Raw genomic sequence first — 16,113 nt, 5'->3', positions numbered from 1 at the left:
AAGTATTAATTCATAAACTTCATTGAAGAGATATCTCTGCGGCAGTTATGTAATCTCCAAAATCTTAGAGATTATTTAATTCTGACCGTAAATCGGATGAGTGAACGGAGATGGTAGAGTAGAAACTTTGATCGAAAATGGTGTACGATTTACAAGCTAGAATTGTTTTACCAACAGCATCAACAGGACCATAGCATCATCAACACAGTCAGTGCCGTCAGTATCGTCAGAATCAACAGCACCTGTAACATCACAAACTCTGTCAGTTCAAGAATCATTATGGACATCATTACGAATCAACAACAAATATATTGTATCAACGAGTTATGAAGTATTAACTCATTTCCAATCGAAAGATTTATATGTATATTTTATATGTATAAATTTTTAAACCATAATAAAACTTCCCGTACTAAGCTATTATGTGTGAATCTTAACTACTCAGTTAATTCATATTACAAATATGCAATGATGTACGTCCTTCGTCCGCAACTTAACCATCGTTAATTACAATCTCTGTCTCAATTCAATAAAAAATCCAATTTATAATAAATCAAGTGTATTATTCGAATATATGTTTGATTTTACGCTTTCATCATCGATGTACTCGAAACTTTTCAAATAACATCATTCGTACCTTGCGAAGTTCACAAGAATTTCACGAAAACCAACAAATAACAAAGTAATGATTCATAATTTCAATATTATTGAAGAAATACTTATGCAATTTATAAAGTTTTAGGGATTACTCAATTCTAGTTCCAACCATAAAACAAATGAGTTTAATTTAATATTAACTCATTAAATCTATATTACATCTAAAGAAAATATACACATATATTTTCATAAAGACTGTAATAAACTTCTTTTGTACAAAATATTAATTGTGAAATTTTTTTTAACGGGTAGGTAATACCCGAGAGATATATAAATTCACAATTAATATATTACATTTTTCGAAACTGATTCAGCAATCATCAACTATACTCCCTACTTTCACAACAATATCCATTCTTTCATATAAATCAAAACAATCATACTCATTCAAATTCAATTACATATTTTGATTTTGAAATCGCATAATTCAATTCGAAATATAACCAGTATCATCACTCTTAGATTCCTATATCTTTCAAAGCTATACTTTGACTTCAAAACTGTGTTAGAACATCATATGTATTAACGATTACAATATGTGCTCAAACCCTTCGAAATTCCTGAAGACACTTTAACTAAGGAACAATCGAGATGATGATCCAACCACATGTTACCCACAGTTATACACCTGAAAAAATCTTAAAACCCAAGTCATAGTTCGACACGTATCCGTGTTAGACCCTTTGGCATTTACTAGCTAAAATAACTTTTCAATTCTGTTTCAAAATAGACAGTTTTGTCACAGCTCCAGCAAGTCATCTTCGACTTCTCAATCAAAATAGTCTTATTATAACCTCGATAGATACGTTGCCCTTTCGCGAACGTTACCGGGGAATCGTTTATATTCACCACATTAGCAATAAACTTACCAACAACTTCATTGATCTTTGACTTTCCAAAAAAAAAATCATTATAATTATCGAAACCCTATCATATACTCATTCGTACCTTATAACAAGAATTGCCATACCAATTATTGAGAATCAGCAATCAATATTTTGAAACCTCGCAGCATGTCTACATCAACAATTACATATACACACAACGTCTACCTCCAAGACTTACATTCTTTGAATGAGAAATTTCTAAAAAACACCCTAAACTGCGAACCAGTTCTCGAAATTTTGAAAAATGCTGATGCAGCAGCAAAAACTGTAAACGATCTTAACAGTAAAAGGTTGGATGATAAAGGATAGTATATTGGCAAAGCTCAGAAAAAGAGAAGCTTTAGAACTGGAAAACGGATTGAGCAAAGTATGAATGAGGCTGTGGACAAATCACAAAGGCTGAACCTGCCTTCAAAGAATCCAAATGATTCAGTACTTGCTGAAGTCATTAACGAATACCTTGCTCCTGACTCTAAACCCTTGCGGACAATATCCTTCATCATCCTCTGATATTAGACATTCTAAGATATCATCGTATCTTTCATTATAAATATCATCCATACTTCTGAAGATATTTTTATAATTATTCTTATCTGAAATCATTTACCTCTTCGCGCTATCTGTATTATATCATAAAAGAAACTATTTTAGTTTCTAAATTCTGAAACATTCGAGTTTAAAATAGGAATATTCTTGAAGAAGTGTTGGGAGCTGAAGCATGAGTTAGTATAATATAATGACACTTGATCAACGTGATTATATTACAGTAATTCATGCTGAGTTTCTAAATGAAACATGATAATTCACAGATCATAACGTCATCATGTGCTATGTTACACGACTCTTGTATTCTCTTTGATCTCTAAATATCAAGAAAATATTTCTTGATGATTCGGCCTTTTCCGAGGTATTCTGGTAATTTGACAAGTCAAGATCGTGTCATTACAATTTCCTTCCTAGAACATTAACAATGTTCATTCCGAAATTTATATCTGCGAATTCTGGACCAATACAAGCGGTGCTTAATCGCAAGAAGAAGAAACGGAAGGACAAAGCTCCTTTAAACTGTGTTCATACATTCATTATAATTACAATGATTATAGAAGAAGCAAGGACTTTGAAATATAAGGGAAGATATAAAACCCAACAACAACCCAGAAATCACAAACCGTATATATCAATGCATATAGGAATATAAAGACACGGGAGAACTAAAAACACTATAAAACCAAGAATATAGTAGAAGTAAATAGATTCTTCCGGAGGCAGATGAAAAAGAAGAGCGACAGATATGAAAGTGAGGAGTATATCAAGAATCAGCACTGGATGAAGCATATTGACAAATACTTTAAAATATGAGTTGAGAAGGTGTGAGTTGTAAGAAAACAAATGAGGTGGATTTATAGTGAAATATCCGACAGAGAAATCAAAATGGATTATCGCATTAATTCGAAAAGGATCATAATTTCCTTAATCGCCGAATAATCAAATCCAATATAGATTACAAAGATTTTCTTTTCGAAGATCAATCGTGATGACGTCAAAAGATACGACGAATCACTATTATCTTATTTCATTCATTTACGATAACTTCACTCATACGCTTCGAGTAATCGAATTATTTTATCCATTCTTCTTGAACATGATAAAACTCTATAATCATTATAATAACATTCTCATTGTTAGTCATGACGACCTCTATCAAATTTCGGGGACGAAATTTCTTTAACGGGTAGGTACTGTGACGACCCGGAAATTTTCGACCAAATATAAACTTTAATCTTTATATTATTCAGACACGATAAGCAAAGTTTGTTAAGTTAAATCTCAAGAATTTTAAACTGTGTTCATACATTCATTATAACCTCAACCAAATTCCGACGATTCACGAACCGTTATATATAAATAGATATGTATATGTATATATATATTATAACTTGAGAATAATAATAAAGTATTAAACGTATAATACTTTACACGAACGTATTTGTTTCAATATGATTTTCGACGAAAAAAAAAATATATTAAATGATTGAATTATCATAAACATTGAATTATGATTACAAGTCTCTGTTGAGAGGTCCACTATGATTTGAGAAAATCTATTCCTCTTAACGATATTCAGAATAATTTGTAAAGCTATTTATAAATAAAAACAAAAAGTGTCATTTACGAAAGTTAGACAAAAGTTAGTGGAGAATTGGTTTCCATAATATTCTATTAATCTATTTTCAAACGTACAAAGACGTTTTCAGTTTAAAGAGAACTTTATTATTAAAACGTATATAACTTTTATAAATATCTAGAATCACTTTTGACAACTCATTACTTAACCAGTATAATAAATATAACGATATTTATATTTTATTTCATTAAATATATATAACGATTTAAATTAATATTATATATATTTATACGCGTATTATACATACATAGTTTTTTATACTTTTACTATACTTTAACTTTACCTTTACTTTACTTTTACTTTACTTTAACTTTAATAATTCATACTTTAATAATTCATTTTAATAATTCATACTTTAATAATTCACTTTTATAATTCAAAAATCTATTATAAATAGAATTCAATAGGTTTCATTATTTCATAGAAACTTGAAAATATATTTCTCTAAACTCTCTCAATTGATATATATATATATATATATATATACATATATATATATATATATATATATATATATATATATATATATATATATTTGCTCTGTATTATTTCAAGATATTATTAGTATACATAAAATATTACGACGGAGTGCTGTCCGAGTGATTTCAAAATAGTTTTTTTAAATGAGTCGAAGCTAAGGAAATTATGGGTTATAGCTATGGAGGTGATGGGTATGGTTCATGGGTATGCTCGTGAGGTCAATCTAGTGTTTATCATATCTGTTGCGTCTACGTACTTTCCTGCAATATTGAATCTCAATATTGATACGTTCGTGAATCCGAGGCCAACCTTGCGCTTATTAAATGACGTTATATGTATTTTTACTACGAAATACAGTATTGTGAGTTTCATTTGCTCCCTTTTATATATATTTTTGGGACTGAGAATACATGCGCTGTTTTTATAAATGTTTTACGAAATAGGCACAAGTACTAAAACTAATTCTACGTGGGTTTAAACCAGAAATATACCCTTAGCTTGGTAACATTAAACTACTTGTCTATGTACGGTAGGCGCGAATCCTAAAGATAGATCTATTGGGCCTGACAAACCCCATCCTGACTATAGGATGCTTTAGTACTTCGAGGTTATTTTAAACACACCTGATCTGGTGTACTTCAGAGGGTAAAACATGAACGTTAAAGCTTGTTACCGGGTGCCTACAACTTATAGAATACTTTTATACACTTGCGAGTGTACATATATTTATAAACAGAAATCTTGTGGTCTATTAATATATTGAAATGATTGTTATGATAAACCTATGAACTCACCAACCTTTTAGTTGACACTTTAAAGCATGTTTATTCTCAGGTATTAAAGAAATCTTCCGCTGTGCATTAGCTCATTTTAAGGATATTACTTGGAGTCATTCATGGCATATTTTGAAAGACGTTGCATTCGAGTCATTGAGTTCATCAAGATTATTATTAAGCCAATTATAGTTGGATGTATTATGAAATGGTGTGCATGCCGTCAACTTTCGTTGTAAAGAAAGTTTGTCTTTTAAAAACGAATGCAATGTTTGTAAAATGTATCATATAGAGGTCAAATACCTCGCGATGTAATCAACTATTGTGAATCGTTTATAATGTATATGAACGGGTCCTTTCAACACGCGCTTCTTGATTTAGGTCATGAAGTTGTCGTCCAGACCAGCTGTAGGTTGACGAAAAATCTAGAAAAGTCATCTCTAAAATCAGCAGGAAATCCACGCACCTCAGCATCAAACAGGGTCGCCAAGTGATCAGATTTATCGTAACCATGAGAAGGATTTATCTCGTACAATGGGGGGCACCTTGCAAATTAGCTTGATAAGACTAATGAATCAGATCCCCAGAAAGGATAATCTCCTTAAAATATCAAAAATCAGCTTTTAAGACTGATATTACTCAATCCTTGAGATTGACCTTAAAGATTGAGAATTCAAACTCATAGAATTCAATGATATCTAAACTCGAGCTTGAACGAGAAAATATTTTGATCAAAAATACAAACCGATATGTTTTCTGAAAACCCATTTTCAATACATTCATTACCATTGAACGTAAAATCCTAGGAATTCACCTGGAATTCATTAGGTCACCTGAACCAAATCGGGTGTCAACCGTAAGAACGGTGGTTGCATAGCATGGTCGAAGACAGGACCTTATGCCAGACCGAAAAATTATAAGGGTGAGCTTTACTATTGCTCCTACAAAGGATAGTAATTGCGTCCGACATGTTATAGACCATAATCAAAAGCAAGTCACGTGACATTGCCTTAACAATTGCTTGTTCATCGCTTTCCTTTACAACCGGACGGTAGTTTACCGAAAGGTAATATACGGGACAAGTAAACTGGACGTGTTGCTTTCCTAATACAAGGTTAGCAAGTGGGTGACACAAAACCATAAGTTTTGAGCTAAAATTTTCAAATCTGAAACCCACAAAACCCACAAAAATATTTTGCAACACCGGTGAAGGGTTATTCCGGAAAACTTATCTAGGTTAAAAGCTAGATTAAATTTTCAAAAAGATCAAATGTTTCCTTAAGGATCTACATTTTCAGAGTCATGTGGGACTGTAAACCACATCGTTACTATCATTATTTATACTGCCGTATCAAAATCACTGATGTATAAAGTGTGAAGAATAAAGAAGTGATTCGTGTGATTTAATTTCAAGTTCTGTATTGCTTGAGGACAAGCAACGTTCAAGTGTGGGGATATTTGATAGTGCTCCAAATGAACATATATTTAGTAGCAATATCCTGCCAATATGTAAATTATTTAGTTGTAATTGTCCTATTTTAAGTTGTAATCATTTATATTAAATAAGTGCGAAGACAAAAGGCGAAAACGATGATTTGAAGACGCAAATGACAAAAAAGCTCAAATGTACAAGATACAATCCAAGTGGTTCAATTTATTGATAAGAAACGTCTAAAAATGACAAAAGTACAAGTTGCGGAACGCAAAGTACAAGATATTAAATTATAAGAAAGGACGTTCGAAAATCCGGAACCGGGACATGAGTCTACTCTCAACGCGCGACGCAACGGTGCAAAAATTACAAGTCAACTATGCATATAAATAAAATATAATATTTAAATAATTCTTAAAATTATTTATATATTATATTATTATTTAATTACATCGACAAGCTAAGATCCAAAAAAATTGTGAGCTGAAAAATCAAACTCCACGACTCGCGGAGTTTGAAGGCCAAAAACTCCACGACTCGCGGAGCAGCCAGATTCCAAAATGCCTATAAAAGGCCACGAGCTTCTGCAGTTTTTAAAAAATATATATATAAATAATAATAATAATACTCTGTAATAAATAAATAAATATATATATAATATTTATATATATATATATATATATATATATATATATATATATATATATATATATATATATATATATATATATATATATATATATATATATATATATATATATATATATATATATATATATATAGTATAGGGTAGTTTTATATTAGATTAGTTCGGGTTATGTAAAGGTTATTTTACGGGTTTTTAAAGTCGGAGCTCTGTCCGTGTACTACTACGCGGTAAATAATCAATGTAAGCTATGTTCTCCTTTTTAAATTAATGTCTCGTACTTAAGTTATTATTATGCTTATTTGAGCCGAAGTAATCATGATGTTGAGCTAAATATTAAAGACGGGGTAATTGGGTTTTGTACCATAATTGGGGTTTAGACAAAAGAACGACACTTGTGGAAATTAGACTATGGGCTATTAATGGGCTTTATATTAAATTAATGATACCTCGTTAATTTAATATAAAGGTAATGATTTGACGTATCTATATATAACCACATACGTTTAATCGGACACGATGGGCGGGATATTTATAAGTACGAATTATTGTTCATTTGACCGGACACGGGGATGGATTAATAGTCAATGGACTCATTAAAACAGGGGTGGATTACATTCAAGGGTAATTGGTGTAATTGTTAACAAAGTATTAAAACCTTGGTTTACACACAGTCGATAACCTGGAGTATTCATTAAGCAAAGTATTAAGACCTTGTTACAGTTCGAATCCCCAGTTAGTTGGAATATTTGACTTCGGGTATAAGGTTAAATTTGCCGAGCAGTTTATAATTATGACCGATGAACTATTATGGATAAAAACCAGATAGGTTTCAAATACATCCAGGACAAAGGACAATTAACCCAGGACAATAAATTAAAATCAAAACGTCAAACATCATGGTTACGGAAGTTTAAATAAGCATAATATATTTTATTTCATATTTCCTCGTACTTTTATTTATTGTCATTTTAATTATTGTTATTTATTTTATATTGTTATTTAAATATCGTCATTTACTATACGCTTCACTTAAAATATAAATCGACAAACCGATCATTTGTCGGTAAACCCCCGTTTATATATTATTATATATAATTATATATATTTTGTACAAATATAGTTGTTTAAAAATATAGTGTGCAATAAGCCCGCTCCCTGTGGAACAAACCGGACTTCCTAAAAACTATACTACTCTACGATTAGGTACACTGCCTATAGTGTTGTAGCAAGGTTTAGGTATATCCCATTTGTAAATAAATAATTAAAACTTGTGTAATATTTTGTCGTATTTCGTATTTAAATTAATACTATTTCGTACACCCCGCTGCACACATCAGATATATTGGGCCATTCGAGATTGAAAAATGCATTGGGCCGGTGGCCTATCGACTTGAGCTACCTCCACAATTAGAAAAGATTCACAACACCTTCCATGTTTCAAACTTGAAGAAAAGCCTAGCTACCGAAGATCTAATTATTCCTTTAGACGAGATTAAAATTGACGAAAAACTAAATTTCGTCGAAGAACCTGTCGAAATTATGGATCGTGAGGTCAAACGACTCAAACAAAGTAAGATACCAATCGTTAAGGTTCGATGGAATGCTCGTAGAGGACCTGAATTTACTTGGGAATGAGAAGACCAAATGAAGCTGAAGTACCCACATTTGTTTCCCGATATCGCACGTTAACTAGGTACAATTCTAAATTTCGGGACGAAATTTAATTTAACGCGTGTGTAATGTAACGACCCGGATTTTTCCGCTAATATATAGAAGATTAATATTTACATAATTAATGTTTCTAACATGTTAAGCAATAAAACTCATTAAGATTTGGTTATTTAAAATGAATTTTATACAAATATTTGGCCACCCAGTTTGTCTGACGATTCACGAACGTCATAACTCGAAATAATTATATAATGATGTATATATGGATATATATATACTTATGATTTGATAAAATGATATTTAAGTATCTCATTAAATATAATAACAATTGGTTATATACATAAAATGAGATTACTAAATTAAAGACTTCAAGATTATATATATATATATATATATATATATATATATATATATATATATATATATATATATATATATATATATATATATATATATATATATATATATATATATATATAACGATTAACGTTGTAATAACTTCTAAATTAAAATGTATGTATATGTATTGTATTAATATGTATTAATACACTTTTAAAGGACTTAAACATATATACTAACATACTTATACTCAACAAAGATAGCTATACTCATAATCTCATTCAATTCCATCAAGAATTCTATTCGTATTCATTCGGCATTTACACCCGTATCATACCCAGCTTCCATACTTAAATACTATGAGTATATAACAATATAAAATAATAATTATAGCCTCCTTAGCAGCCCTATGAGTCACAAGAAAAGGATAAACATTATGGAGACTTGTGGGAACCAACATTTAACTTCTAGTTTGCATTATTATGCTATATTCCAAATTTTGATAAAGTCTCTTAACCATATGCATGAACCACGACTTTAACTCTCTTTTTACACATTTATATCAGCTATTTAACTTACCTTCACTCTCATAATACTCACACACAAGAACTCCAAGTATTCTCTCCATTTCTTACTCTTTAAACACTCTTTAAACACACATACTTCAAGTACTAGAAAATCTTCATTCACTTTGATCATAAACTAGCTTCAAGAACACTTTGTTAACTCATCTACTTCTCTTTATCAAGGTAAGAATCATATATAATCTTTGGTTCAATTCATATAATTATAACTATCTTAATTCAAGATAGAAATCTTATTCGAACTTTTGTTCATTCTATGATTCCACTCCAAGGATTACAAGCCATCAAGGATATCTTTGATCACAAGATTATCATCTTATTTTCTTAGCAACTTTGTTCATTTAATTTGAGGTAGTCACCTTATTCATAATCTTTTTCGATTCATATCCATATAGCTATCTGATTTTGAGTTATAACTAATAACAATAAGAACATAGTTTAGATTATTTCTAAACTTGTTTGCAAATAAACTTAATCCTTCTAACTTGACTTTTAAAATACTTCAACACATGTATTATGATAGTATGTCAAGCTAACATAAGGATATAAAACTTGTAAACACGAAGAACACCTTAAAACTGAACATACGCCGTCATAGATCATCGGGGGCTGTTTTGGGTTTAATTTTAAAAACCTATCTTAAACTTTGAATTAAAAGATATCCTTTGGTGAAGAATCTTATTTTATATGTATATAAAATATATCCAAAATCCATGGTTAAACTCTAAGTGGAAGTATGTTTTTCAAAAGGGTCATCAAGATGTCGTTCTTATGACGGATATGACTATCTTCTCTTATTTGACACCTAAGCTGTATTTTCGACTATAAACCTATACTTTTTCTGTTAAGATTAATAATTTTGAGTTCGATACGAAACCATGGCAACTCGAATCACTCAAAACGAATTTGTAACGAAGAAATTATGGGTAAAACAAAATTGGATATTTTTGCTTGTTTTTAGCTACGGTTTTGATTAATAAAAATGGATGCTAACCTTATCCTAGCTAACTTACCTTGTATCCTACATGTATTTATACATGTATTGTTCCCGAATTTATGGAAATACAATTTATAATAGTCGTGATTAAGTTCTATGATAATATATTATAGTCTTAATAAAGATCGTAAGACACCATATATATATATATATATATATATATATATAAATATATATATATATATATATACATATATATATATACATATATATATATATACATATATATATATACATATATATACATATATATACATATATATATATATACACATATATATACACATATATATATATATATATATATATATGTGACTTGATCACCGTGGATCTGTATACAGCGTTTTGACATATCATTTTGATTTCTTCTATATATATTATTGGAACGAACTATAAGACACCATTGGCAGTAATTTCGAGTTGGCTGTGTGTCGAAGTGGATTCCAAAATATTATATACTTTGAGTTGTGATCGAGCCTGAGACATATATACAATGGGTCGTGGATTGCTTCAGACAATATACATATTATGTGTCTTATTATATTAAGACAATATATTATAGTGTTAGTGAATTCTAACACAATATACGCATTTATATTTATATATATATTTATACTATTGGACTATTGGACTATTGGACTACGAACGTTGGACTACTAACAATGGACAATTAAAATTATCACAAGTATCATAAGTATGGAATATTAATAATATATATATATATATATATATATATATATATATATATATATATATATATATATATATATATATATATATATATATATATATATATATATATATATATATATATATATATCTTGACACAAGAATATTATTATTAGGTTCGTAAATTTGTCAAAAGGACAAGTCTTATCACCATCTATTCGGAAATCATCACAAGTGAGTTATAGTCCCATTTTTACTATCTAAATTATTTTGGGATGAGAATACATGCAAATTTATAAATGTTTTACAAAATAAGCACAAATTCTTGCAACTACATTCTACGATTGTTTTGTTATACCGGATATTTGTACTTATTATTATTATGCTTGGTAACCTAAGAATTAGTGAAAAACACTAATTGACGCTAATCCTAAAGGTAGATCTACGGGCACCAACACCCCCATTTTCGAATAGTGGAAATGCTTTAGTACTTCGAAGGGTTCTTGTCATAAATTTGAATAGTGGAATGTATGATGCCAGATATCTTAAGCGCTCTATGTTAAGGTCGGTTACCAGGCGACTCATCGTATGAATGATTTTTGCAGTTGTAATGATCCTGCGCATTTAATTAAATGAAATCTTGTGGCTTATTAAATGTTATGATTATTATATACAAATTAAACCTATGACTCACCAACATTTTTGTTGACGTTTTAAGCATGTTTATTCTCAGGTGAATATTAAAAATGCTTCCGCTGTCGTATGCCAAACCAAGGTTAAGATTTGGAGTCGGCATAATTGTTTATATTGTTTAAACTTGCATTTGGAGTATTTGTTGTAATATATTTGATCATATTGTAATGAGTTGTGTAAAAACTTATTTATTTGAGGAGATTGTCTTTGATAGACAATCTAAATTATGTCATTAAGACCTTTATTCAATAATAAAGGTTATGGTTGTTTTTAAAAACGAATGCAAGATTTGAAAAACGTCTCATATAGAGGTCAAAACCTCGCAAAGAAACCAATTAATATGAAACGTTTATAATTAATATGAACGGGGCATTTCACAAACAAACACATATTTCCTAACATACATAGTAGTCACACAATACATTTATTCAAATGTTGAATCAAACAGAGATTTCACAAGTTTCATAAATCTCACATCTTAATTATTCATTCTACACTTTCTTGCAAGAAAGTACCTTTGCCATGTCTTTTATAGCCTTCATGAGTTTGGAGTTGTTCTTTATGAGCTTTATTTCTTTCTCAAGGATCTTGTCAACCCTTGCGCTTCGGTTCAGGTTTAAGAATTCTTCATAGTTTCTCTCCATGCTTTCTTCCTCGCTTTCAGAGTAGATTTCCTTCACTCCTGATGCCTTACCGGGGTGGTATTTTTCAATGTCCTCTGAGTCACTGTCGGAGCTTGCACATCTCTTACGAGATGTTCCTGTTTGTTGACCGGTTCTGACGAGAGTGAGTTTGTTGATTGGTTTAAGAGACGGGCCATGAGAGAGAGGATGAGTGACCTTCAGATGTGCGACCAATGTATTGAGATGTAGACCATAGGGGAGTCCTCTGGCAGTTTCAGTGAGTAACTTGTTCATTCTTGAGGCCATAAGGAAAGCAACATTTATGGTTTGATCGAACTCAATAGCCTACATGACAAAAATTTATGTCGCATGAACATTTGAATGATTTCCTCCTCTGCAGTAAATATTGTGATCTATTATCTTGTTCCAAATGTTGTAGCTGGGTAATAGATCCCTTGCCATCAAACCATGAGTAATAATTTCAGAGTAGTCAGCGTTGGGGTTGCAGAAGTGTTTTAGAAAGTCAGTTGCCTGGATGTATTCAGGTAGATTTTACATCTTGTGTTTCCTACTATAGAAGCAGAGTCCCGTAATAGGAACATTCCGAATTTTGCCTAATTGCTCCAAGATGAGTTCATACCAACAATTTCCTAGATGAAAGTTTACTATGCCATCTTCAAGGCTGAAGTTGGCATAGAATTCTTTCACAAGTTCTGGATAGACCATTCCATCGAGAACAAGAAATTTTGTTAGTGTCAGATGCGAAAACTTATCAACATCATCAAAAATTCCTTGCAATGGACCACCCTTCCTTCTATGATTTTTCTTTTGCTAATTCATTTCTTGTTTTAACCAATTTTTTCTTTTGCACCTTTAGGTGGCTTATAGATCCCTTGATCTCTTAATTTGACATCTTTGGTCCTTACCATTTCTGTACAATAACACTTTAATTTAAATCAAAGTGAACGTTCAAATAGCTCAATTGTGTAATCAATGTTTTGTAAACTTAGCTAACATAAGTACAAGTATTCTAGTGTTAACTTTCTTCACATTTTTATCCTCTTTTAACTAGAATGTGTTTGCAAATGTATGAACATATGTTTTCACAATGTTCATTCAGGACAATGACTTGCAAACTTGGTTATCATCAATACTTAGTGTTTTGATTTTAACATTCTTCACTTTCTCACCCTCTTTTGGTGATAATGTGTTTGCACTTTAAATTATTAGTGGTTTTCATAATGTTCACATGGATTCGTGTATTGAAAATTTGATTATCATCAATACACAAGGGTTTTGATGTTACCAATTTCTACATTATTACTCTTCATTAGTGACAATGTGCTTGAATCAAGTGAACAATGAACTTATGAAAATCTAATCTAGTTGTATGATGAACCCTAGAATTCAAAGTCTTAAATTGATGTAATGTTAGTCATGATTACAAAGGTTTTAGAAGTTTCATGAATAAAATTGATTATTAGCATCAATTTGAGTAGGATTTTCGAATTAGGGTTTCTTCAAGGTGTTTGAAGAATTCATCATACCAACACAATTGAATGAAGGGAATTCATAGATTAATCTTACCTAGAGTGAAGATTAAGGATGAGAAGGGGCAAATTTGTCGGTGTGTGCTAAGAGATCTTGAGCTGTGGAGGAGAGGGAAAGAAAAACGATTTTGAATAGAATGAGGAATGAAGTCAAGAAATAGATTAAAGAGCCCATCAGAACACGTGCGGTCGATCGTAGGGTAAGCCGTGAATATCGACTGTGGTTGATCCTGAGGTCTGATTTGGTTCGACCGTGCAACTTGAACTTTTTGTCTGATTCTTCACATTGAGCGCGTCTTGGCTATTTTTTCGTTTCTATAAAATACTTGAGGACAAGTTTTCTTTGCTTAACATTGTATGATCACATCGAACCGATGTTTCATCATCAATGACATGTATGTAAGCATGTTTATATATAAATATATTTACACATATATTATATATATAAGGCACATTGTCCTACAACTAGCATGCAATCATTTCAAGCAAGCATTCATTCCTAAGTTAAGCATAATCTTATTGAGAAATCCTTTTAATCATTTAGAGGATGTGCAATTTTGAAATAGTGACACATTGAATTAAAACACGTTAAGTTTTAAATGCATAATCCCCTTTTCCTAATGTTTGATCATTGATTCTCATTTATCCTAAGATTATCCAACCTTTGACTTATCCCTCCCATTGACTTGGTAGATTTGTTTATCCTTCCTAAGTTTTCAACTTTCTTAATGATTGACCTTGGACTTAGAGTACTTTGTTTGTGTTTAATAGAATTGTGACTAGATTTCAAAACAATTTTATCTTTAAAACAATTTTTGTCATTTAAAGATCTTTTCAAATAATTGTGTTCATCACTTAAAATTTTGTTGAGTTGATTAACCTTTTGTAATTCTTTTTACAACAATTTTACTTTGTCACAACTTCTAGTATACATAAATTTTACGGCTTTGTACTCATCTAGTAAATTTTCATAAATAGAAGGATAGAATACATGTACCTCATTGCTTTGAACGCTTGAGCTTTCGCGTTCTTCATCTTGGTAGCATGATTCAACCTCATCTTCACTATGAGCATCTTAACTTGGAGAGTATCTTGATCCCATGAGACAAAAGTCTTCATCTTCATCTCCATCTCCATCTTGATCAACCAACTAATTCTCACCAAGACATTCAAGTAATTGTTACCTTTTCCTTGAACCCATTCTTCATCGAGCAACTAGAGGATTCTTCAACTTGAGGACATAGTGTATCCCAACATTCCTTTACACTTTCACATGAAAGCATTCTAACCCTTTCTTCACTAGGAAGAACTCTATGAAGTAGTAAAGCATCAAATTACTTTAGTACTTTGTTCACTACTTCATCATTCTAGAATGCTGATTTCAACATGTTTGAAGATTCTTGAGAAATTCTCCACATGTCATAATCCATTGATTTGACATAGATCTTAAATCTTATCTTTCACACATAGACATCCTCTCTATCAAAGATTGGTGCTTCATTAGCCAATCTTTCAAGGTATGCCATTGTTTTAGTTGATCCCAAGAACATTTGACTCGGGTTTTTGCACAAAATGGTTTTTGACTCAATCAAAAATGTTTCTAGAGAAAATGTACGAGCAACCGCTCTGATACCAATTGTAAGTAACTAGAGGAGGATGAATAGTTACTTGATAAGATTTTTAAAACTTTTTCGATGATCAACAAGATTCGAACAATCCTTGATCACTTTAATCAACTCAAACCAATGTGTGGTGTGTTTATGTTTGTAATAATGCAGAATGTAAAGTAAATAACATAAACACAAGGATTTAGAGTGGTTCGGGTGGATGTTAACTAATCTACCTTAATCCACTCTCCGATTCACTAATTGGGAATTTTTCTTCACTAAGCACCTTTTTCCAAATCCGGTGGAGATACGATTTA

Source organism: Rutidosis leptorrhynchoides, chromosome 9 (genome assembly GCF_046630445.1).
Source record: "Rutidosis leptorrhynchoides isolate AG116_Rl617_1_P2 chromosome 9, CSIRO_AGI_Rlap_v1, whole genome shotgun sequence".
NCBI classification, from domain to species: domain Eukaryota; kingdom Viridiplantae; phylum Streptophyta; class Magnoliopsida; order Asterales; family Asteraceae; genus Rutidosis; species Rutidosis leptorrhynchoides.
This window is presented reverse-complemented; position numbering follows the sequence as displayed.